Source organism: Camelus bactrianus, chromosome 2 (genome assembly GCF_048773025.1).
Source record: "Camelus bactrianus isolate YW-2024 breed Bactrian camel chromosome 2, ASM4877302v1, whole genome shotgun sequence".
Taxonomy (NCBI): domain Eukaryota; kingdom Metazoa; phylum Chordata; class Mammalia; order Artiodactyla; family Camelidae; genus Camelus; species Camelus bactrianus.
This window is the reverse complement of record NC_133540.1, coordinates 128,076,090-128,101,595: the sequence shown is the minus strand read 5'-3', so window position 1 is coordinate 128,101,595 and position 25,506 is coordinate 128,076,090.

The following is a 25,506-nucleotide window of genomic DNA, read 5'->3' as shown; positions in this document are numbered from 1 at the left end:
CCTTGGAGACATGAGTCTGTGGAGATGTTTGGACTGGAGATGTAAACTTGCAATTCATCAGCATATAAAAGATACTTAAGTCACTGAGTCAATTTGTTAAATCATTCATGCATTCAAACAATTCCATGTGGTAGGTAGCATTTGAGATGCTAAATATATCTATACTTACTTACAGTCACACTATTTTTAATATAAATACATATACAAATATATATTATTTTATATATGTATATACTGATGTAACTTATCTATCTATGTATCTATCTATATTGTTGATATGTATTAACAAACAATACTTTGTTTGATCCCCACTTTTACGGACCTCATTGGTGGAGAAGGCTGATAATAAAATCTAAAGACACTGATGATGTTGCATTAAAAAAAAAAAGAATTCAAGGGCTCCAAAAACAAAGCCGTACCTCTCCCACTCTTGGGTATGAGAGTCAGCTCTGTTGTCCCTTTTACAAGTTGTGGGTTGGCTTTTACTACGCTCACAGATTCTGTGGGTCGAAATTTAAGATAAGGGCAGGGGGCTGAGGCAGAGTAAATGAAAGGAAAACAGGTGAATGAGAGATTAAAAATAAGCGAGCAGGAAACAATCCCCTAAGGCCTTGTAGGCCATGGTAAGGATTTAGGATTTTACTCAAGTGTGACTGGAAGCCACTGGATGGCTCTGAACAAGAAGCAGTATTTCCTGACTCACATTTTGAAATGCGTAAGTCCCAAGAACAGTGAAATGAGAATATCTTGGAAGAAAATGGAAATGTCCAAATGTATACACCTTGAGCACAGTGGTTGCAAAGTCAAACTGACCCGGATTTCAGTTCTGCTTATGCATACTAGCTGTGTGACCTTAGGCAAGTCACTTAAGCTCTCTGAACTTAATTCCCTCACCTGCAAAATAAAGATAAAATAGTACCTACCTCATTGCTGCCTATCAAACTTATTATTGTAATTATTTTTATTACTGCTGCATAAAAGTTCACTCAAGTCCTAAGGAGTGAGGAGTCTTAGGAAAATCGTAATATTGGATCCAACACAAACTGAAGAGAATTTCAATGAGAACCTTGAAGAAGAAAAAACAGTGGTATTTAAAACAGGGTGTTTCGGTTACTTGCTGTGGTGAAGGAGGGACAGGCAGAGCTAGGATTATGGATTCTTGCTATGAGTCTCCCTGATTTTTAGTGACGGCCAGAGATCCTTCCTTCCACCCTGACCTCTGTTTTCCTGAATTACAGTGCTGCTCACTACAACACCATCTTGCTCTAACTTGCTTGCACACTCTTCTCCTTTAGTAGACAAGTTCCTTGAGACCAGAGGCTATGTTTGGTTTCACATGTATCTCCAACACCTAGCATAACGTCTCTATTAGTCAGAGTTCTCCAGAGAAACAAAACAAATGGGATACATATGTGCATAGAATATATAGATAAATTAGACACAAATATAGAGAGAGAGAGGGAGACAGGATATAGATGAAGGAAGGATGGAAGGAAAGGAAAGGAAAGAAGAAAAGAAAGGAGGGAAGGAAGGAAGGAAGAAAGGAAGGAAGGAAGGAAGGAAGGAAGGAAGGAAGGAAGGAAGGAAGGAAGGAAGGAAGGAAAGAGGGAGAGAGGGAGAAGCTTATCACAAAGAATCGGCTCACAGGACTGTGGAGGCTGAGAAGCCCAGACCCGGAGGCCCAGTGGTGTAGTTCCAGTCATGTCCAAGTCCAAACGCTGGAGAAAACTAAAGTCCCAACTCAAAGACAGACAGGCCGAGAGAGAGAATTCTTTCTCATTCAGCTTTTTATTCAATTCAGTCCTTCACTGAATTGGATGAGGTCCACCCACACTGGAGAGGGCATACTCAACCTGCCAAGTCCAGTGTTACCCAGAAATATCCTCACAGACATACCCAGAATAATGTTTAACCAAATACTGGAGCACCCAGTAGTCCACTCGACACAAAAAACTAAGTATCACAGGTCCACCCCTTGTCAACTTGGCACCTGTACGTGTCTCCTTAAACCATATTTAATCTCCAAATAAAGACACTAAGAAGGCCATAATTCTAACATGATACAGCTATCCTGCCATCAACTGGAAGTGGGTTAATCTTCTCCCCACAAAAAGAGGTAAAGCCCTCGAGTGGTATTTCATTTTCTCATTGATTTCTTGAAACTTAAATACTATGAGTTAAAATGAACAATAAATACTATGATATAAAGTCAATACACTTTATGTGACATGAGAGAGAAAATAAAGGTATTTGACATATAGATAAATTATAACCAAATAAGGAGGAAATACTCATGGCAATCACAGGCTTCATTTCCGTAACGGGTCATGCGGGCATGGTTGTATTTAGAACTACTTTCCTCCACCACCAGTTCTGTATTTCCTTTGCCCTCAGGAAGCACCTCAGGGGTCATGGTTCTTTACCTGGTGGAGTGACCCAAACCTTCATTCCTGAAAACCCTCAGCCTTTAAGGCGGGAGGGTGTAGCTCAGTGGTAGAGTGCATGCTTAGCATGCACGAGGTCCTCAGTTCAATCCCCAGCACCTCCTTTAAAAAATTAAATAAATAAACCTACTTACATCTCCCCCTCTTCACCAAAAAATGATCTTGGCCTCTAGAAGTCCTGCCTGAATTGTTATAAAGTTCCACGGACCTCAATCTCAGGGCACAGTAGTGCTAAGAAATGCCCTAAGGGATCTCCCACAGTCCAGACATACCCTCCTTTACCTGCACTGTGTAGTCATCCAATTTCCCCCTGGTAATGAGGATCAATCAGTCCCCTAGGCAGCATAAGAACTTCCTTTTGTGCTGCTGATTCAGAATCATAAGAAGCCCAAAGTGGCTGGGTGGCGATTTTAACCTCCATTTCAGTGGAATCATGGGTGTGCCTCTGGGTGGAAGTGTTCCTCTCCCTGAGACTAAGACTGCTAGTCTAGCAGAGCGCAAGGTCATGGGAACAGTAAGCAGTAATTTTGCTAATGGGTCACTAGGGGTAGTAGTGAGTGGTGCCACCCCCATTTCCACACCTTGATTCCTGGACCCGTGATTTCTGGCTATGGGAGAAACAGCACCCTATACTTGACTCTGATTCAGCGCACATACAGCCCTCTGGAGAATCCTCCCCAGCCCTAAAAGGTATCACCACCTAACTAGCACTGTAACTGTATGCTCAGAAGGTCATTCCACCATTCTATCAAACCAGCTGCTCCAGGATGGTGGTGAATCACACGGTAAGACCACTGAAGTCCATGAACAGGGGCCTACTGCCCCATTTCTTTTGCTGTGAAGTGAGTTCCTTGATCAGAAGTAAAGCTGTGTGGAATGCTCTGATGGTGAAGAAGGCATCCTATAAATCCAAAGATGGTATTTCTGGCAGAAGCACTGAGTGCAGAGGAAGCAAACCCATATCCAGAGTAAATGTCTATTCCCGAAAGAACAAAATGCTGCCTCTTCCATGATGGAATCGGTCTAATGTAATCAGTCTGCTACCTGGTAGCTAGCTGATCATCTGGGGGACTGGTGCCATATTGGTAACTCCGTGTTGGTGTCTGCTGTTGACAGATGGGGCTCTCAGTGGTGAGCATAGCCAGGTCAGCCTTGGTGAGTAGAAGTCCATGTTACTGAGCCCATGCACAACTTCTATCTCTGCCACCATGGCCACTTTGCTCATGAGCCACTGGGAGATGATGGGGTGCCTGGGGACAGAGACTGACTAGTATCCACTGAGTGGGTCATTTTATCCACTTGATTATTAAAACCTTCCTCTACTGAGGTCACCCTTTGGTGAGCAGTCACATGGGACACAGATACCTTCACATTTTTTGCCTGTTCAGAGAGGTCTATCCACATATCTCTTCCTCAGATTTCCTTGTCACCAATTCTCCAATCATGTGCCTTCCAAGTCCCTGACCAACCAGCCAAACCACTGGCTACAACCCATGAATCCATATCTAATAGGCCATCTGGCCATTTCTCCTTCCAAGAAAGTGAATAACCAGAAGCACTGCTCAAAGTTCTGTCCACTGAGAGGCTTTCCCTTCAGCAGTGTCCCTCAGGGATGTCCCAGAAAGGGGTGTGGCACTGCATCCGTGCACTTCCAGGCACCTGCCCAGCATACAGGGCTATCTGTAAACCAAGGGAAGACTCTTCTCTTCCTCTGTCCAGCTGATTACAAGGAAATCCCCATGAGGCCACGGGTGCAGACTGGGAGAGGGAGGGCAGTTTGGCAGGAGTGGGGACCATGGGCATTTGGTCACTTCTTGAAACTTACCACGCCTCAAGCGGGACTGCTGAGGGCCGGTCATATTCATGCTACTTCCACTTGATGAAGGGGTGTCGTCTCTGCACACCCAGCTTCACGGTTTGGTGGGTCAGAGAACACTCAGTTTACAAAGGGCAGCTCAAGTCACATGGTGACTTGGTGGTACATGGCTAAGCATTCAGTCTGGTAAGGCCCAGTATAAGCCAAGAGCTGTCTCTCCAGTGGACCATGGTTACTGTGGAGGGTGGCAGGGCTCTGCTCTAAAAGCCTAGCGTCTGTGCTGTGATTCACCTGCAGGGGCTGCCAAAGGCTCCCAACAGCACTGCAGTCGGCTACTGTCAGAATGGCTAGATTTCAGGACCCAAACAGCAGAGCACAGCCATCTGGACCTGTTGAAGAACCTTCTCTTGTCCTGAGCCCCACTCAGAACCAGCAGCCGTTCAAGTCACTCGGTAATGGGCCAGAGTAACACACCCAAATGAGGCATGTGTTGCTTCCAAACTCCAGAGACTTATGAAGCACTGTGTCCCTTTTTCAGTTGTAGGAAGAACCAGATGCAACAACTTTCCTTCAGTTTAGAAGGGATATCTTGGCCCCCACATCACTAGACATGTAGAAATTTCACTGACATAGAAGGCTCTTGACTTTCTGTTGTGTTCATTTCCCACCCTCTGACATGCAAATGTCTTACCAGTTAGTCTAGAGTAGTTGCTGCCTCCTGTTCACAATGCCATCAGTGTAAGGGGTCACTGTGATACCCTGTGGAAGGGAAAGGTGATCAAGAGCCCCGGGGGCAAGGAAAAAAAGAGCCCTAAAAACTAAATTATGACCCAGAGCTGGAGAGTTGACATGCCCCTGAGGTAGCACAGCAACAGTGTATTTATTGCTGGGCTTGTTAACTGGAAGAAACTGCTTTTGGTGGTCTGCACCAATAGGTATCAAACAGTAAAAGTGATTTGCCAGATCAATCACTACATACCAGACACCAGGGGATGTGTTAATTTGCTCAAGCAAAGAAACCACATCTGGTACAGCAGCGGCAGCTGGAGTCACCACCTGGCTGGGCTTACTATAATCCACTGTCACTCCCCAAGACCCACCTGTCCTCTGTGCAGGCCAAGTAGATGCGCTGAGTGGGGATTTGGTGGAAATCACCACACTGCCTCTTCCTAATCTTTGATGGTGTCACTAATCCCTGTAATACCTCCAGGAATTTGCTCTTGTTTTTGGTTTGCTGTTTTCCTAGATACATGCAGTTCGAACAGCCTCTGCATCCCACTGGAACAGCCCTCATTCCACAGGTCAGGAAATGAGTGTGGGGATTCTGCCAGCTGTCGACTGTATAACTACCTATTCTAATTCTTCATCCAGAACAGGGGAAATAAGCACAGGGTGGGCTTAGGGATCACTGATCCCACTGTGAGGTGGGCCTGACCTACAATTCCACTCATCCCCTGATCTCCATAAACTGCTACTCTGACTGGTAGACAGAGGTGACAGTTCCAGGCCAGTATCCAGTAGCTCCTGAAAGTCCTGATTACGTCCTTTTCCCCAATGCAGTTGCCCTGGTGAAAGGTGGCAGGTCCATTTGGGGAAGCCCGGGAGGAAGATTAACAGTATAAATCTATGGCAGAGTGCTGGGGTCCTTCCTCAAGGGGAACCAGTCTCCCCTTCATTCAAGTTGTTCTGGGTCTGTAAACTGGCTCAAACCTGGAAATTGACTGAAGGGTCATGACTTTACGTCTTTATGATTCAAGTTAGAGTTTTGGTCACCTGGGGCCTAGAACTTTTCTGCTTATACAGATCAGTGAGAATTGGTAAGCTTCCTGTGTATCTCACTTCTAGTCACACTGTGATCAGTCAGCCAACACCAGAGAGCTCTGTGAGTCAGGCTATTCTAATCGCTGCTTTGACCCTGTTGTCCATGACAGTTACCACGCCCACCTTGACTTCTGTGGCTGAACACCATCGCTCGGCCCATCACTCCAGGATCCAACTATAGTCAACCTTTGAACAACACAGGTTTGAACTACACAGGCTCACTTATATGTGACTTTTTATTCTTTCAATAAATACAATACTACGTGATCTGTGGTTGGTTGAATCCAAGGATGAGGAGCTGCCAATACAGAGGGCCAAGTATGGGTCTTGAGCATCCTCAGATTTTTGGGGATGCCTGGTTGGCCCTGGAAGCACCCCCCTGTGGATACTGAGGGACAACTGTACCCCGACAGCAGTTAGATTTCCCAATTCAGCAACTACTGTCCCCACTGCAAGGTCTGGTCTACAGAGAAGAGTGGTCACAGAGCTCTGTAAGGACACCAGGGCCCCCCTCATAAATCTATGTTCAAAGTATCAGTCAGAGCCATGTCTTCTGCACCCTCCAAGTGTGGCTGAGTAGGCCTTAAATAACAAATCCACTCTAACACACACTGTCCCTAAGTCTCTGAACCGCTTCAGATACATTAAACCATAGAAGGGCCAGCATTTCTCATTTTCCCACCATAGGCCACATTTTTCATGTCCATGTTTCAGCCAATCAACCAAATGAACTGTTTGAGCTCTTTCTAGCTCCCTGAGCCACAGCATTACGTGCAGGACCTGTGCTTCGAGAGCCCACATCAGTTAGCTCAGCCTGATTCGACTTTATGGTCCTGCTACCTTTATCCCACAGCCTTAATAACCATTCTCACACGTGGCCCCACACTTACGTCTGCATAAATTAGAAAAGTCAAGTAGTTCTTTGGATGTGTAACACACCTCCTTATGGGTCACACTTTGTACCTCATCTCTAGGGGTCTTCTGGGACTTGAGTCTAGCTATGGGTCTAAAGCAAAAAGAAGCAGTGGGGGGGGGGTCCTGAGGAAAACCAGCATTGTCTTGCACGATGATTATCACAATTTCAGGAAAGAGTTCACAGAGGCTGACTTGGGTGCACGGAGCTGCCCAAAATCTCCCAGAGAGAAGGTGTTAGAGGTAGGACAGCAAACTCCTTTGTGCATCTCCTTATCCCGAGATCTTTCATAGCACTTTCCTTCCTCCTTTCCTCCCTCCCTCCCTTCCTTCCTTCTGTCTAAATGTCCAGGGCTGGAATCTGAGAAGGTGGGGAGGACCTACTTCCAAAAAGATGGTATTGGAAGTGGGGAGGCCGAAAGAGGGCAGGAAAGAGGTGGGGGAGCACACACAGGCAGCCCCGACTCAGACTAGGACCACTGATCTCCACTACGTGACTGATCTGTGGCTTGCGTGCTTAATGGATCAGATCAGAATTCTAGCCCTGCTCCATCAAAATCGATTGCAAATGTTCGTCTGTGCCTGCTGATCTGTAATGGTATGTGATGTATTTCATCTTTGAAAAAGTCCACTGCTTTTGATTTTTTTTTCCACCATCTAAAAATGTAAAAAAATATTCTTAGCTCTTGGACCATACAAATACAGGCAGGGAGTGCCCCCCACTGCCTCCCTGCAAAGTTTGCCAATCTCTGCAATATAACTACAGAGTCCGTCTTGTCTCAGCCAGGTTGCTAGATGGTTATTTCCTGCTAGATGCCAGGATGGAATGCTGGCACAGTCACCATCAGCTCCAGGTGCTGTTTCCTTTCTAAGTAAGCAAGCTTAGTAAGCAACTTTAATAACTACTATTTATTTAGACAGAAGGAAGGAAGGAAGGGAGGGAGGGAAGGAGGAAGGAAAGAAGGAGGGAGGGAAGAGGGGGAAGGGAGGGAGGGGAAGGGAGGGAGGAAGGAAAGAAAGGAAAAAATATATTTCAAAAAGCCTACTATGTTGCTGGCTCTGTGCTACATATTGTATATATATTACCTCATTTAATCCTAATAACCCTATAAAGTATGTGTTATTATCCCATTGTACAGATAAGAAAAATAAAGCTCAGAGAGGTTAAGTGGTTGCCCTCAAGTCACAGAGCAAATGAGTGGCAGAGACCAGCTCCCCACCCAGACACATTTAACTCAGAAGTCCTGGGTCCTTTCCACCTTTTCCTGCTTCCTTGGAATCAGTCAAACTTATAACCAGTGAATGAAAAATACTGCAAACCAAATCAGTAAACAAAGACTGCTGAAGCCATCAAGTCCTCAGCGGCTGCCGCCACCCCCCAGTGAAGACAAGCCTGCAGCCCGGCCTCTGCAGCCACTCACGGTGGTGCACTCTGAGGGGACTCAGAATAAGAAAGGACAAGAGACTGGTCCCAGATAGCTAGATGCTTGTCAAAGGAGAGAATTCAATGAGCCCAAATGTTTGCTTCCTCCCATACATAGAAAAGCACTAAATTCTTTAACTTCTTGAGATGCCTGGTTTTCTTTAGTTAACTAGTAAACTTTAAATGTTCCAACTACCTGCTCTTCGTTGTGAAACTCCTATATATCCTAGCTCCTCCCCTACCTCTTCGGAGCAGTCCTTCAGAGCCATCTAGGAGGCTGTCATCCCGGGCTCGAAGGGGTTCGAGTCTTCAGAAATGTCCGCCAAATAAAACATAACTCTCAACTTTTAGGCTGCGCATTTATTTCCATCGACAAACCCCAAATGCAAGTCCTCATTGTTGTTGTATTCTTGTTTGTTTGTTTGTTTTTGGAGATTTTTATAGATAAGCTTATTTCAGCAGAGGCCATACCTGGGCTCATCCAGTATTTTCCTGGAAAACCAGGATAAAAAAAAACATTTTCAAGTTCAAGCAGCTTCCTGGCACTGGGAAGTGTTTGAGAAGAAAGGGCTCTTTGTCCCTGGTGTTGCACCATGGACGTAATCTCATTTTCAGCTAATCAATTCATATACAGTAAAAAGCCTAATGTGATTCCTCATTAGCTGAGGACCATAAAGAAACGGGTTCCGAGGCTGCACTAAATCCCAAAATGGCTGGCACCTCCCGCTCGGCGATTATCAAATTGGCTGGCATTAATCATTTTTAATGGCCAATTTGTGTTTTTTTTACTTAAAAAAAATGGGGAGGGGGAAGACTCGTCTGATGATTGGTGTAAAAAAAAACAAGCAGGTTTAGTAAAATCTTATTTAAAAAAAAAAAGTGGGAGAGAATTAATCAGGGGGGAGGGATGGAAAAAACGGAGAAGCTTGAATCACCTTTGTCAGGTATGTAGCTGGGACCAGCAAAACAGACCGTGGAGAGACCTTTCAGCAGAGGCCTGCAGGGGGGGCTGTCAATGGTCCCTTTATTTGTGAAAGATGGATTATTTTAAATAAATTACAGAGCACTTTCGCTGAATAAACAGCGTCTCGGTGGCTGTGGTGTGCTGCACATGCTTAATTGCGCCACAGAAAATCCTAAATGACTCTTGAGCCTGGGGCCAGGCTTTGAGTTTGCTATCAGAAAAAAAGGACCTGAGGACTCAGGTCGGGGCCCAGAGGGTTTGGGGCTGAAAGGCAGTGCCATAGAGAAGCCTAATCAGGACTATATCCTTATAACAGTTCGGAAAACCACAGGGATGGAGGATTCCCAAAACTGCACAAGGCTCCTCAGAAGTGAGCCATCTGCATGTCATTTTTATTTGCGTTTGATATGTTAAATGCCCCCCGATGTTTATGGCGTGGAAGCCCACTCAAACGTCGCAAAGATTCCTTGGCCAAAGCAAGAGGACACGCTCCCTCCTTAGCTACTGGGCCCCAACACACACCCCGCCCCCTCCCTCCCTCCGTAGACCCTGTTACTGTCCCTTCTTTGACCAGAAGGTTTACCGTGAGAATTGCACCTAAATAGAGAGTTTTAGATTCTTTTTAAGAATCTCAGTACAATCTGACCTTGTTTTAGGAACGGGTTAAAGTGATTTATTATGTGAGGACCCGGAGTGAGTACAGGCGGGAGTCAGGCTAATGCTGGAAGCAGGAAAGGGCATTTGAGCCCCTTCCCAAGGAACCTGGCCTCGGGCAGGGAGCCGGAATCAAGAGATGATGAAGAGCTCAGAGCGCAAGCAAATCAAGTCAGGAGAACAGGTACCGCTATGTTTTGCGGGAGGCATGGGGTATTAATTTTGACAGCTGGTATTACAGAAAGTAAAATGACTCTCATTTGCTAATATCCCCCAAATTGAATAGCAACAAGCAAGCAGCTACCAGTCTCCTTGATGAACAGCAATCAAGAAAAAAAAAAAAAAAAGAAGAAGGAGGAGAATATAGTCAAGCCTCACAAAAATCATAGAATCTGGGCTTTCTCTTGAGAATTTCAACACATACTACTTTAATAAGGGACTTACCACCCTCCCCCAAATGGAGCTGTGAAATTCTTCCCCAAAGCTGACACAATTAATTGCATTTGCAGTTAACACAATTAAAGTGTAACTGAAAGACTGGCCTGCACCTCATAAATCTCAGATGTTAAGAGGGATAATCAAGTTGATAAATCACTGGGTTGTACCACCTGAGAAAGTATATAAAGGTCCAAGATCGTGGGAAAGGATGAGGCATTAATGAGGGATAACAAGGTAGACCAGCAACCTTAACTGAGATGTCACAATTATTCTGAGACTTCTCCTGATTGTTTAATTTTGCATAGAATTGTGCAAACTGCTTAAAAGATGTTCATTTTGAACCTGCTGTTAACTGACTCCCTCAGAAGGTGGTCAGCCAACTCCAACATAGTATGTCAGCTGTGAGCGCTTCATCTTTCTTCCATATATCCGTAGGGCTGAGTTGTTAATAGGTGCCTATACTCAGACTTACAGTGAGGTAGGAAAAGAGGACATACACAAAAGAAAAATCAATCCTTCCAAAAGGGTGCCAGTCAGAGGGGGCAGGTTTAGCTCAATTGGTAGAGCACATGATTAGCATGCACAAGGTCCTGGGTTCAATCCCCAGCACTTCCATTAAGTAAATAAATAAACAAGCCTAATTACCTCCCCCTTCAAAAAATAAAAAATACTTTTTTAAAAAGGGTGCCAGTCAGAAACTGTAAAATCTGTAAAATGGGTATAACCCTGGATACTTCAATTTTCTGAGAATTAGGTTGCTCGTGTACAACTGAGGAGAATACAACCCAATTCAATATTCAAAATGTTGTTTTGAGGATTAAGGACAAAACAATACAGTAAAATCTCTAATAGTAGGTGCACAATAAACATCCAGATTTTTTTAAAGAAAATAAATGCCACAGGGGTAAAAGGAAAGTGTGTTTGGTAGCTAAGACATGTCTTATTCAGAGTGAAGGGAACTAAGTGATGATGTGGCAGCAACTTGCTTCCAGATCAGAGAAGATCTTAAAGGCTGCACTGTGGACTCTGTCCTGACAGCAAAGAGGAGCTGTGGATGGATCTTAAATTTGGCAGGGAGTCGTATTACCAAAGCTGATATTATGACAGGAATCAGCCCTGTACCAAAAGGAAAAAAGTATGTGAAGTGGGAGCAGAGACTACAGGTTGCAGCAGTGGAGACATGAATGCACAACCGGATGGGGCATTTTCAATGTAATTAAAAATGAGAGAACAAGAAACAACAGAGGTAAAGGACACAGGAAAGTCAAATCTTAATTTGAAATGTGAGGCCCAGGAAGTTGGGAGAACTCATTCATTTACTCATTTATTGATGGTCTCAAAATAAATTTAATAAGCACTTATTATTGCCAGATACTGTGCTAGAGAATATAAACAAAAGAATAGGCTGACAGTCATGCAAATAAATAAATACAGCATATGTCTTATAATCAGTACATACATAACAGCACACAAAGAAAATACAAATGTGGCCATATTGAATTCTGGAAAGTTAGGATAAGCCCCCAGAGGTAAGGTGATTTTGGAGCTGAATCTAAATTCCCTAGACAGAAAAGCAAGGAACAGCATCCAGGCAGAAAGAACAGCATGTACAAGAACATGGAGACATGAACTTGAATGCTACATTTGAGAAACATGCTAAAGTTCAGTATAGTTGGATTTTCGTTGTATGGTCAGGAAAATGAAGCTAGAGAGGTCAGTGGAGGCCAAATTATGAAGGTTCTTACGCATCAAGACAAAGAGTTTACATTTTACCCCACAGATCACAAGAAAGCTAATGAAGGCTTTCAGTGTGCTAAGCAGGCCGGTGCCATTATCAGAAATAGGTCCTGCAGGTGGAGACCTAATATGAAAAGAAAGATGTGGATTTTGATTTCAAACATGTTGAACTGGAGGAGACATCCAGGTAACCTACATGGAAGTGTTCAGTGTGTAGTTACAGAAATAACTCTAGTCTGTGGGGATGTAGCCAGGTGGAAAGATGAATTTTGAAGATGCTGCAAAAAGGTGACTGGTGAGATTTTAGAGTGGCTCATACATTTGGGGGAAGGTGCAGAGAGAGAAAAGAAGAGGACCCTGAACTGAACTGTGTAAATTCTATACTCAAGAAGGAAGAAAGGCAAGCCGGGCAAGAAAAGGCAGAAGGAGACCCAGCTCCCTGGAATGGAAGGGAAGCCCAGGAGGAAAGGAAATCAGCAGATTCAAGATAATCAAAGGAGAAAGGCAAGGACTAATAGAAGAGCTGAAATAACCTACAGTTGGACAGAGCCTGCAGGATGCTGAGCTTGGCAAAGGGCCCGAAACTGCAAGAAACACATCACATCAAGTAGAGAAAACAGTCCTTCCCCTAAGAAACTCAATATTTCACCCAGAAAATCAAGGTTAATCCTCCTTTTAAAATAGCAAATAGCAAAAGACAAGATATAACTCACTCTATAGCGTGCGGTACATTTTTAAGAGCTGCAGAAAATCTGAGAAGGGCAGGTTTTAATATCAGGAGAGGTTCAGGGATGCGTTTGACTTGCCTTGGCCTTGAAGGACAGGAAAGAACTGGCTGGGGAAACAGGACTACAATAGGCCATTCTAGCAGGAGGAAATTCCTGAGCTAAAGCCAAGAGTCAGGAATGAGAGTAGTGTTTTGACAGGACAGCGAGGAGCCCAAACTGTCGGGTAGAGAATTCAAATTTGGAAAGAGTAGGAAACAAGATAGGATAGGTTGGAATGAGCTAGAATGTGAAGGGCCTTGAAAGTCAGGTAGAGAAATGTGTGTTTGTGAACCCAGCCTTCAGTAGAAGCAGACAGATGAGCATGTACCTTTAACTCCATCCAGTTCTAAGCCAGCTTTTAGGCATCCATCCATCCATTCGCTGACTCACCCATTCAGTAAGTGACAAGCTGGATGCCTCAACAGGTAGGAAGACCAGGAAGGCTCAAGAGATCAGAACAATCACCCCCATTCTTCCTTCCACCATGATGTAAGTGCCAGCCCAGGTAAGACACTGTACGAGAACTGAGGTCTACGAAGCCCACGACAAGCCAGTGTGTCATCAGTAAGATCCTCTGTAACTGAGCTCCTTCTCTGAACATCCCTTACATCTTTTGTTCTCACTAAAACCTGGCTTCACCCTGAGGACACTGGCTTCTTATAACCTCCTCAATGGTGGCTGTTTCTCTACCAAATCCTCTAGAGCTGGAGGAGGAATAGGTGTCCTGGTCTTCCCTTTTTGGCACCTCTGACACCGATTCTTCCTCCTCCCTAAAACGCCACTGCTCCCTGGAAATGGATGTCAACAGCACACATCATTCCCCTGCTTGCAGCTGTCATCTGGAGACCCCGGGACTACTTTCCTCCCATTCCTTCATATTAGTCTGACTTACTGTCCCTCTTTCCAGCATCACCGTCATAATTCTTGGCAGTTATACTCACAAATGATTCTTCAAATAACCCGGACAGTTCCCTGGCCTCTTTCCTTCCCATGATCTTGTCTTCCACCTGCATTGGTCATACCTGAGAACATCATGACCAGTCACTGTAGCCCCTTCCTGATCCCAACTCTAAGCTCCCCTCTGTGCCCCACTTTCCAACCCTCGGTTTTCTCTCCTTCCTCTGGTGATTCTTCCCAGTTTCCTGCCTAACTCAGATCCCATAGGCTCTTGCAGAAGCTCTCAGTCTCTTTGCTTCTGCCTCCTCCAATGGTACTCACCTAGCAAATTCCAAACTCCAGGTAGACTGAATTCTGCTTCTGCACCTGGACGATTGAATATTCTAGTGAAAAAGCACAAACCACAGTGATGGATCTCACACTCAGTGTACGACAGCCACTCTCCAACACGTCTTTCATGCTGCCTGGCAACCCTCCAGCGTTCCCCTCTGACATCCATTCTCCCGCTCTCCTGAACAGCCTACACTACCTGCTCCTCACGTCTGAAATCACCGAACAGTCTCTCAGAGAATAGTCTTATCGATCAGATATGGGTGAGATCCCAGGTAGGAGTCATCCTGAAGCAAAATTCCTGGAGACCGTTGTGAATCTGTGAAACCAAACACATTATGTGCTTCCGAAATACAACGGCAGGACAGGCCCAGAGACATTCCAATGGTCTTTTGGAACAGTCCAAAAGGAAGAAAGAGGAAAGAAGGAAAGGGTGACAGGTCCCAAGAAATTCCAAAACCTAGCAAGGCAAATTCCATTAGATCTTAAGTCTCAAGAATAATCCTCTTTGGTCAATGCTCTCCCTGCTGGACCCACGAGAGCAGCAGTCCCAGCTTCAGGACTCCCTGGGGCAGTGATCCCACTCCCATGGCTCTGCTTGGCAGGGGCCACATCCCCACAGCTCTGGGCAGTTCCTGTCTGGCCTGTTGAAACCAAAGAGGTATCTCTGAGAAGGATCTCTGAATTGCCTCTAGGGTCAGTCTACTGTTGTCTTGAAGAATAGGGCACATTTGCAGCTAAATGGCTCTGTGGTTCTGTCCTGTAAAATCAAAAAAGTCCAACAGTCTTCCTTCTTTTTTATCCTCTTTGTTCAAACTAGCTCTGCTGAGCTGGCTAATGAGATCCACAGTTTATGCCTACACAAATCTCCTCAGATGGCTGTTTAGCCCCCCCCTTGGTTTTCTCAGGGATAGACTGAGACTTCTCCCAACCTTTATGTTACGATTCCTATTTGCTTAACAAGTCATACTTCAATTTGTTTCTCCAGTCTCACGTTTTACCGTAAGCAGTCAGGTGGGACAAAGCCACTTCTTCAACACTTTACCTGGAAATGTCCTCAGCTAAATATGAAAGTTCATCTCTTGGAAGTTATACTTTCCACAAGTCATTAGAACATGAACACAATTCAGCCAGGTTATTGGCCACTTTATAATAAGGATCATCTTTTCTTCATCGTCCAATAACATCTTCCTCAGTGCCACCTAAGACCTCACCAGAATGGTCTTCACCATCCATATTTCTAGCAACATTCTGTTCACGATCATTTATGCATTCTCTTAAAAAGACAGACACTTTCTCTGTATCTCTCCTCTTCCCATTCTGAGTTCTCAACAGAATCTTCTTTAACAATTTCTTCGTGGCAACCTTGGCTTTTTCTAGCATGAACCTCAAAACTCTCCCAGCCTCTACCCATTACCCGGTTCCAAAGCCACTTCCACATTTTCAGGTGTTTGTTACAGTGGTATCCACTTCTTGGTACAAGTTACTGTCTTAACTCAGGCAGCTATAACAAATACCATAGACTGTGTGGCTTTAAAAAAAAAAAAAAAAAAAAAAAAACAGGCATTTATTTCTCATAGTTCTCAAGGCTGAGAAGTCCAAGACTAGGCTACTGGCAAATTCAGTTCTTGGTGAGGGCTCTCTTCCTGTCTCGCACACAGCCAACTTCCTGCTGTGTGTTCACATGGCCTTTTCTTGCTGTGCATACATACAGACTCTGTCTTCCTCTTCTTTTGAGGGCAATAATCCCATCAAAAGGGTCGCACTCTTATGACCCCATCTAAACCTAATTACCTCCTAAAGGCCCCTGCCTCCAAACAGCTTCACATTAACAGTTAGGGCATCGACATACCAGTTTGAAGGAGACACAAACATTCAGTCCATAACTCTGTGTCTTATTTCACTGAGAATATACAAACAGAAAAGAACTCCACATACCTTGAGCTTATCCACCAATCTGCTGGCATGTATACCTAGATATTTTGCCTCTTCCAGTGTTTGTAAGGACTTGACCATTCTCCTAGCTAAGGTTAAGCTAAGCTTGGGACAATCGCACAGGTCTCTGGTGGTCCTGGAACATCTCCTCCAGCAGGTAAGGCGAGAAGGAGGGGGGATTTGTGAGTAGAGGGAAGAGAGTGCACAGGCACTCATGAGCTTGTTCAGGGAGCTGTTTGGGGGTCACTTTGACTCGAATGTGCCTGCATAGACAAGTAGGTCTGTGTTGTGGAGGATGTAAGTGTTTCCTGGCAAAACGGTGAATGCACCAGCATTGGAGTCAGACTGCCTTTGTTTTAACCCTCAGCTCTGCTACCTACCAGCTGGCTACTTTATCAGATGTTTTTGTTTGTTTGTTTCTTACATTGGAGAATGGGAGCTATGTTAGTCTTGTTTATTCTGATTCCTTTGTTCCCAGTACTCAGCACAAATTAAACAATAGTGTTAAGGAACATAAAATCTAAAGTCACATCCCAAGCGGGACTCCTAATGTCACACTTTAGCTGTGTGCCCTGAGGCGAACCATTAACTTGTCTAAGCTGCAGTTTCCTCGGCCACAACACAGGCCAGTCGCAGCACTCCCCGTGTAGGGCTGAAGAGGAAAAGGAGATAGCAGGCGTTGGCATTAGCGCAGTGCCTAACGCACAGCAGGCGCTCGACAAACGCTGGCTGTTGATACGATGTTTTATTTCAAGGCTCTGTAATTACATTCTTTCACTAAATGATCATCGATTTCTTTCCTGTAACACAGCTTTCATAAGCCCTGCCTCTACAAGTTTTGAGGACACTTTCTATGTAGATAAGCTGAACTTGTCCCATAATAGGTTCTTTTTTTGTCCTGGGTCTTCTACCATATTTTGCATCTTAGCCAAAGAGTAGAGGCTGTAATCAGCCAGGTGTGGGCGGCAGGCTCTTGCTTTTGGCCCCTCCATGAAAAACAAACTCTCCATCTCCCTCCTAGGAGGGCCCTGCTGCTCTGGCCCCTTGCTTTCTTCCTTTCCTTTGCTGCCTTGTCTGAGCACCAGGCCTTAAGTGGGGGGTGGGAGGGCTTGCCTTCAGCTCCACTCTAAGCTCTAAGATTACTGTTTTCATTTCCCCGACTGCTTGGTGACCGCGATGTGGCCCTCGGGTGAGGGAGCCCGGGAGAGGGTGTGACCAGCGGGGATCCCATTAAAATACAGAGCAGCCATGCAGTCCAGGCTGTTTGGCTCCTTCCCGCCTGCTCTCGCCACCCCGCCCCCAAATATGATCATAACAGCACAGAGCTATAAAGTTGCTTTTCATAGCACACACTGCCCGGCTCCCTAACAAAGTTCTGACTGTCAAGAAGAAAAGGAGGACATTGTAAGGAGGGGATTAAAGGAAGGAGTGGTGCAGAGAGGCAGTGTGGTATGGTGGAAAGATCCCCTACCCAAGAAGCAGGACCTGGTGATTCTTGCTGAATTCGGCAGGCAGCTCACTCTCTAATTCGAAGCAAGTCCCTCCTTCTTGGGCCTCAGTTTCTCCATTTGTAAAATGAGGACTAAGATGGGACTGTTTTAATGAGCTTTCCAGCCTCTGGATGCTAGAAAAATGATGCTTGACACCAAGCAGAAGAAGAGAATGTGATGTCTGCTTATGTCATGACCTTCTACTCGCAAGTCCTTTAGCATTTAACCAGCCCTGGGGCTTGGGTCTAGAATGGGGACACCAGACCATGGATTTTGAACTGGAGACATCTGAGTCACTTTGATCTGCCTTGGTTGTCACTGAAATCCTCAGATTGTTTTGGGGCTTATTCACAACACAGCACCAGCTCCTCGAAGATGTCAGTAAGCATCTTCTAACACATAATAGACGCTTAATGAATGCTTTTTGAATTGATGAATGAGCACATGGGGTAGGTTGGGAACAGATTCTTTTTCATCATTCATTATTCAGTCACTCACTATTTACTGAGTGATTATTATGTGCAAGGACCTGTACATACACATTAAAGATGAGACAAGACCAAGACCCTGCCCTTCTGGAGTCTACATTCTAGTAGGAAGATATGGAAAATACATGAATGAAAAAAATAATTGCTTGCTGGATAGTGATAAATGCTAGAGGAAAAATAAAGGAGGGTGAGGGAGAGGGAATTAAGAGGGCCAGGATTATATACAGTGTGACTAGGGAAGGACTCCCTAATTAGGTGACATTTGAGCAGAGACCTAAAAGACGTAAAGGAGCAGCCAAGGTGATGTTTCAGGAAACTGCCTGCCGGGTAGAAACGGTAGTAAGTACAAAGTCCCTGAGACAGGAGTCAACATAGTGCACTTAAGAAACAGCATGGAGGTCTGTACGGTTGGAGCCCAGTCAGCAAGGTGGAGATGCACAGATGGTGATGTCAGAGGGTTGGCGATCAGTACAGATTATGAGGATTTGATGTGAACTCTAACAAAGATTGGCATCCAAGGGGGTGAGACTGGAGACAAAAAGAGACAAGATGTGGTATATTTCAAAAAGCAAATATGGGCTGTAAAAACTGGCCAAAGCGAGAGAAGAAATCAGCAGGGAGGTCAAACAGGAGGCTACTGAAATAACCAAGAAAAGAAATGAGACTGCGTTAGACCATCACAGTGAGCTGCAATAGTTAAGAAGGGATCAGGTTTAGCGGGTATTTGGAAGACTGAGCCAGTTCAGTTAGCATCTATCCTGCACTACCACCTCTTCAAGGGCTGGTACTTCTTTCTCCAACTAGACCATAAGTTTCTCAGAGGCAACGACTCTATGTCATTCCTGCGTAGCACTCAGATTCTTGGCATATTTGTTAAACAGCAATGCAGACACCCAACAAGCCTCTCTTCACTCAACTCAGTTTAATCAATACTTACTAAGCACCAGGCTCCTCCCTCAGCTCCCACCCCTACAAGCCAGCATCACATGTTTAAGTCACAAGGAGCACCTTCTAGTCCCTCAAGCCAAGTGGTTTCAGTTTCCATACTTTTGGAAGAAGGGACTGGGTGGTCCATAGAGTGAGACATAAGGTTAAAGAAAGATTTGTTCTCTTTTTTGATGATGAGAAAAAAATAAATATGTTTAAATACTGATGGGAAGTTGCTGTCAAAAAAAGGAGATGAAGAAACCATCAGAGAAGGAAAAAGTGAAGGAGAAAAGTCGTGAGAGAGCCAGAGAGCCAGATGAGAAGATTTTAAAGAGGAAGGAAGGGCAAGGATACATGCTGGTTTATAGGTTTCATGGTAGAAAATGAATAAGGCCTCTGATGATTGTTTTTTATGTGCTGGGCATGAGAGTACAGTAGAAGTTGAGGTCTGAGAAGAGAGGAGAGAATGTGAACTATCACTAGACGACAGACAAGAATTCTGAAGAGCGAAACAGCCTGTCATCACTGGGCGGCAGTAAGGCATCTGTGGAGGACCATGTGTGTGAGTGCACAGTGGCCTTGATCTGTAGGACAGAATGGATTTGACCTTGACTGAATGCCAGCAGCCAGGCCAGGAGTGCAGACAGAGCAGATGACTGGAGTCACCCAGGGGTAGCAGGTCATGTGTATGTGACAACAGGAGAGTTAGAGCCAGGACATAAAGTTTAAAGAGTTGTTGGAGTGATGAAAAGTGGAGTCTGTGGATGCAGAGAGGGGAGAAAAGACAGGAGCTAAAGACTGTGCAGGGCAAAGAAGTGGGTCGATGAACTGGAGGGCCCAACTGAAGAACCAGAATTGAGGACAAGCGAGCAAGGGAATTGGAAGCAGAGGAGGGTTGTGGTCAGAGAGTGGGAGGTGTGGATTTTATGATTTCCATGGTGGAGCCCTTCCAGAAAATGACCAGCTACAGGGTGTAGCCACAAAAGTGGGTGAATGAAGCAGCTGGGAGGAGGTGAGAACAGGGACCCAAGGAACAAGGTGCTGAATGGCTCACAGGTGTGAACACAAAAGACCTTAAGAGCAGTGGCAGGGCTTGGTGAGTGGAGGGATGTGGAGACAGACACCAACATGTGTGATGCATGAGGGGGTGTGTCCAGGAAGTGCGCCCATGGAGTTACGTGGGAGGGCCAAAGAGGGTACCAGTGAATCAGAAGGGGCCCCAAGGGAGCAGATGTCATATTTACTAACACCTAGTTCAATCCACACAGCAGAGAGGTGACTGTGGACCCCTGGACCCTGTGAGGGGCCACATTTGGGGGAAGAGTTGGTGGAGACGTGAGGATCTGATTCACATGCAGATGCACAGGCATCTCTTAATCAGGATCAGACCGTAGGAGACACAGCTTTTCTGAGTCACCCCCACCACCAACCAAAATCCTTTACCAGTCTCCAGACCACAGGGGTCTAGGGGGGAAAGTTTAAGTGTCAATTTTAGGTACAAATCAGCCAGTTTATAATCTTAACCCAACTTTGAGAGTTGGACTAACTGGAGAGATGTTGTCAGATTTTGCGGCTCATGCATGAAATGATTAGGGGCCCGTTAGCTGGTAAATATCACTGCAGTCACAATACTGGGATTTCAGGCAAGAACAGCATCAAGAGACATGAAGGTGAACTGGAGAAGATGGGGAGGCAGCTGGAGGGGAAGGGGTTGATCTGAGTCTTGAAGGATATCCAGGCCGTTTAGAGATGAAGGGAAAGAAGGAGAGGGTCTAGGCAGCGTGAACACTCACCGCACGTGGCTGGGCAGGAGCTACCGCTTAAGAACACGAATTCTTAGAGGACTTGAAGGAGTTCCCAGATATTCTGCTTGGCTTCGAGCCTCATATAATCTCACAGAAGTCTCAAGGTTGAACTGAGACCTTTGAGGACTAATCTGCCTGAAGAGTTTAGATGTAGGCAGTAAGGAATGGGTTAAGCATGGGTGTGATGTGTGTAGGATCAGAGTTGTGCTTCTGGAAGACACTGGCTGGCAGAAGTGGGTGAGAGGAACACCGGGAAAGAACTGCAGCAAGCAGAGCATTTATAAGGCCACTGTGGTGGTCCCCCAGAGAGGCACAGAAGCCATAGTGGGAAAGGGACTAATGGAAAAGGGGAGAAAAGAGCAGAAACAGAAGGTTTCTACAGAGGGAGACATAACAGGTTCTGGAAAGAAATATGAACGATGGCTGTGAAGCCTGCCCACTGTTATCGGTCAAGTACTATCAAGTGTTATTTGGAGGCTCTAAGAGATTTGGGTCAACACAGAGATTCTGACTCCAACTAAAACCAAGTCAGCTGTTTACGTCTTAAAAGAAGAAAATCAGACACCACGAAGGGAAATTAACCTTTCCCTCACAGAAGCCATAAACAGCATCCAAATGTGGCAGAGAATAAAACCACAGGCCATGTGTTAAAAAGAAACATGATATCATTGGCTAACAGAGACAAGACCCAACCAGGAAACAGACTCCAGTATTAAAATTCTAGCACACGGGGCTTTTGGAAAATAAAAAATAGACACAGAGGGATGGAAAGACTCTACCTAAACGGAAGGGCCTGGAGAGATACGATCTACTGAGACACAGTCAAGAAGGCAGCTGGCAGAGAGGTTACCGAAACTGGGAACCAGCCACCAGAGGAAAGGTTATTGGCCACCAACGAGCAATGATACGAAAGAGATTCAAAACTGCTGCTTCGAATAGAAGCAGGAAAAACAGGAATACGATCGGTCAGGGAGGATCCTTCTCTCAAAGTGAGGCCAGGCTCCTGGAAACCCCCTGGGGTGCAGCTGCCTGCAGCCCTGCCTCCACTCTGCCTGGCCAAGGAGGCTCTGAGCCACAGCGGGCACACACGGGGCAAGTACAGAAATTCCCTGTGAACTTCAGGCTCCTGCTCTCACGGAACTAGACACAAAGGCAGACAAGACTTGTGCGTGACTACAGGGTCTGTCCACACTGACCTTATGTTTTAACTGACTGGAAACAATAGGAATGAGAGTGATTCCCATTTGATATTTCTGACATCACAGCTGTCCAGTGACCCTTGGAAACGGCTTTTTTAACCGGGAAGGACCACTGGTCAGGGCTGTTATGGGTCATATTAATGTAGAGCAGGAGGCACCTGAAGAAGGAGAGGGCTCGGTGGGCTGCTGGTGAGGATGTCACACATTGCTCCTCCTCTTGGCAGGGCACAGGTTCCTGTGGGTAAAGACTGCATCTTCTTTTTCTTTCCATCTCAGACATCTAGAACAATGCCAGATACAAAGCAGACACTGACAAGGTGTTTGTTGAATAGATGAATGTCTACCCTTTGTTCCAGTAAACTCCACTGAGTCAAGAATCCTGTGTACATCCTCAGCCTGTAGGGAATGACTGACCTGGGGTGGAGGCACTCAACGAGTGATCCTCCAATACAGAAATGAGCAGAACTTGACAGGAGTCAGGACTGCATGTGTTACTGTCTGAAAGGCTTTTCTGACCTCCTTGGCTTGGTTAGAATAGACACAACACCATATGGCCAAATTCAGGTACATACTTACATACCGACCAGATACCTAAGCATATTGTACGTGCACCAATAAGCGGGTACACTCGCGAGGACAGCTAGTGTCCCCCAGGCATGAAGATCAGTGACATCTCCATCCATTAGCTTTATTTTACCACCCTTTGAATCGCAGAAATAGTGAAGTTCCAGAGAACCAAACAATAAATGAAAAGAATAATTGTTTTTCTACATGGTGGGCTCCATGCTAAGTGTCATACAGACATTCTAAAGTGCAAAATTTACATCAATCTTGTGAAATATATACAAGTATCATCTCCATTTTACAGATGAAGAACCAGAGACTCACAGGAGTTAAGTAATTTGCCTAGAGTCACACAGCTCAACCACTGGCCTCTATTCTATAATACCTCTTTACATGGTATTAGGAAATCAATTTGGAATAGCGCTGTCCACTCCTTCTCCTGTTGAGGGAAGCTACAACAGACATCATTCTCTGGCTCCAGCCTTTTTCCTTTGCTGCCCTCGGGCTCTGGCCCACCTGATCTGTAGTCCTCCCAGCAGTCCTGGGTGAGTGGAGACCCAGAAGCTTCTGAGGCCCAGCCGATGTGGCGGGGCTGGCTGGGAGCCACTGCAGGGGAAGCTACAGGTAGGATCCTGTTTCAACCATCAGCCATGCAAATAAGCTGATGCTGGCAGCTGATCACGAATTGCTCACCAGTCGTTTCCTTAATGACTTGCTAAATTTCCTTGCATCCTCCCAGAAAGTCACTCTTGCAAGGTCCTGTGGCTCCATCCCACAGCCCACACTGATAGCACCAGGATTCCTGACCTGAAGCCAAATCCCAATTCTCAGCCCTTTGTGAGCTGACTTGAAGGAGTCCAAGGTAACTGAGGCACCCAGGGTCACACAGAGGTCTTAGCCAAATGTAGATTGGCGGCCAGGACCCCTCTGGAAGGGGCCTTGAAGGGGCTGCAGCGACGGGAGACCAACGGACCTCTCTTAAAGCAGAGGAAGCTTTGTTCAAATGAAATCTCCAATGGAGAAGGCAAATAAGAGCAGAAATGCTGGGGTTGATGCAGGAGTGGAGGTCCCAGATCTCTACCTCTGTGTCCCCTATGACCCCACGTTGCTCCCCAAGGCACTGGCCCACAGTTTCTGTAGCTCCTCCGAGTGTAGCCGAGATCCTCTGAGCTGGTTCACTCAGCCCATTTCCTTTAGGGATAAAGAATAAAAGGACAGAGAGTTCAGGGAACAGGGCCAAGGTCCACAGCCAGCAAGTGCTAGGATCAGATCTCAGAGCTCCCTACACTCAGCTCAGGCTTGGACTGTCACACAACACTATTTCGGCTTCAGAGGTGAAAGTTCTCTTGTGGCTGGCTAATTTTGTCGGTCCAGTCACCATGGGTAACAGTCACCTAAAGGTCTTTTACTCTCTTCTAAAGAAGTCTTCGCCTGCGGGCGGGGGGGTCAATCATCGTTCCGTGTTGCACCAAAGAGAGTAGGAGGGAGGACATGCAGACCTTCGCGAGAGCACCCTCAACAAGTGAACATACAACCCCTTCTCTCTGGGAGAAAAAAAAGGTTTACATGTGAGATTTTTCTGTCTGGAAAGCTCTCCTTGAGTCCACATGCATCTGTGAGGCTCTGGTTTCCTTCCAGACTATCCCATGTGACCTCCCCCGGGGACGCCATCCAAGGGACATGCCCCAGTGCCAGCTCTCCTTTCAGTCCCCTAACTGCATGACCTCCTCAATGGAGAGCTCGTGCGCTATGCACCAGTGCAGAGCATTAAAGAGCAAATTTCGCACATACAATTGAATGTAAATCTTCAGTAACGCTCACAGTTGCATAGATATGCTGCCCACTCCGCAGTCACATGTTCTTTTATCTCATGGGACAGAATTCTAGAATCTTATCAGCCCTCAGTTCAAGTCCTAGCTCTGGTACTCTCTAGCCGTGTGGCCTTAGCCAGGCCACTTACCCTCCCTAAGCCTGCTTCCTCCTTCACAACATAATTATAATAACTTGCAGGGTCAAAGTGAGGACCAGAAATAATGCAAGTGTACTCTCTGATTCATGAGAATGGCTGATAGCATTTTTCTCTCCCAGAGGGTACGCTCTTGTTCACAGCGTTGTCCCCCGCAACCAGCCAGTGCTCAGGAAATGTTGGTGGCAGTGACGACGGCTTGACAGAGTGACTGAGTGCACAAATGAATGAACTAATGAACAAATGTTCACTTTGTAAAGGAGCTTAACAGTGATCCACCCATCCAGTGGACCTTTTAGGTTTATTTATTCATTTATTTATTTGTTTAGTGGAAGTAGTGGGGATTGAACCCAGAACCTCGTGCACACTAAGCACATGCTCTACCACTGCACTACACCCTCCCCAAGAGTGGATCTTTCAGAGCACTGATGAAGGATGGCCATTTGGGCTTCAACAGAGCTGCCCACTAGCCCTTACTGCCCACGGCTGGGGACGTGTGTAATCAGAAAGGCGGGCCCGGCATTGAAAAGAAATACTACCATGGTCAGCCATCAGTCCACCTTTCCTAATTCTGGCCTCCCCACCATGGGGCATGTGGTATGTGCTCATTCTTTCATCCTTTTAACAGACACTTCTTCTTGGCCTTGTTTACTGGGTTAGGTAAACTCTGGAGTCACAGAGTGTGCAGAGGCAGCCCTGTCATTACACGATTTACATTTTAGCCAGAGACGGACATTAAACAACCCAGTGAATCATTAATTATTTAACAGCAATTATAACCAGCACACAGGAAGAGAAACACAGAGCACCACAGAGGGAGAATGATGGGGGAACATTACTGCTCCAGCTCTGTAAGGTAGGCCATGGATTTGACTGAAGAAGACTCGGGAGCAGGGGAGGGAAGGAATGATGGAGGGAGGGATGGATGC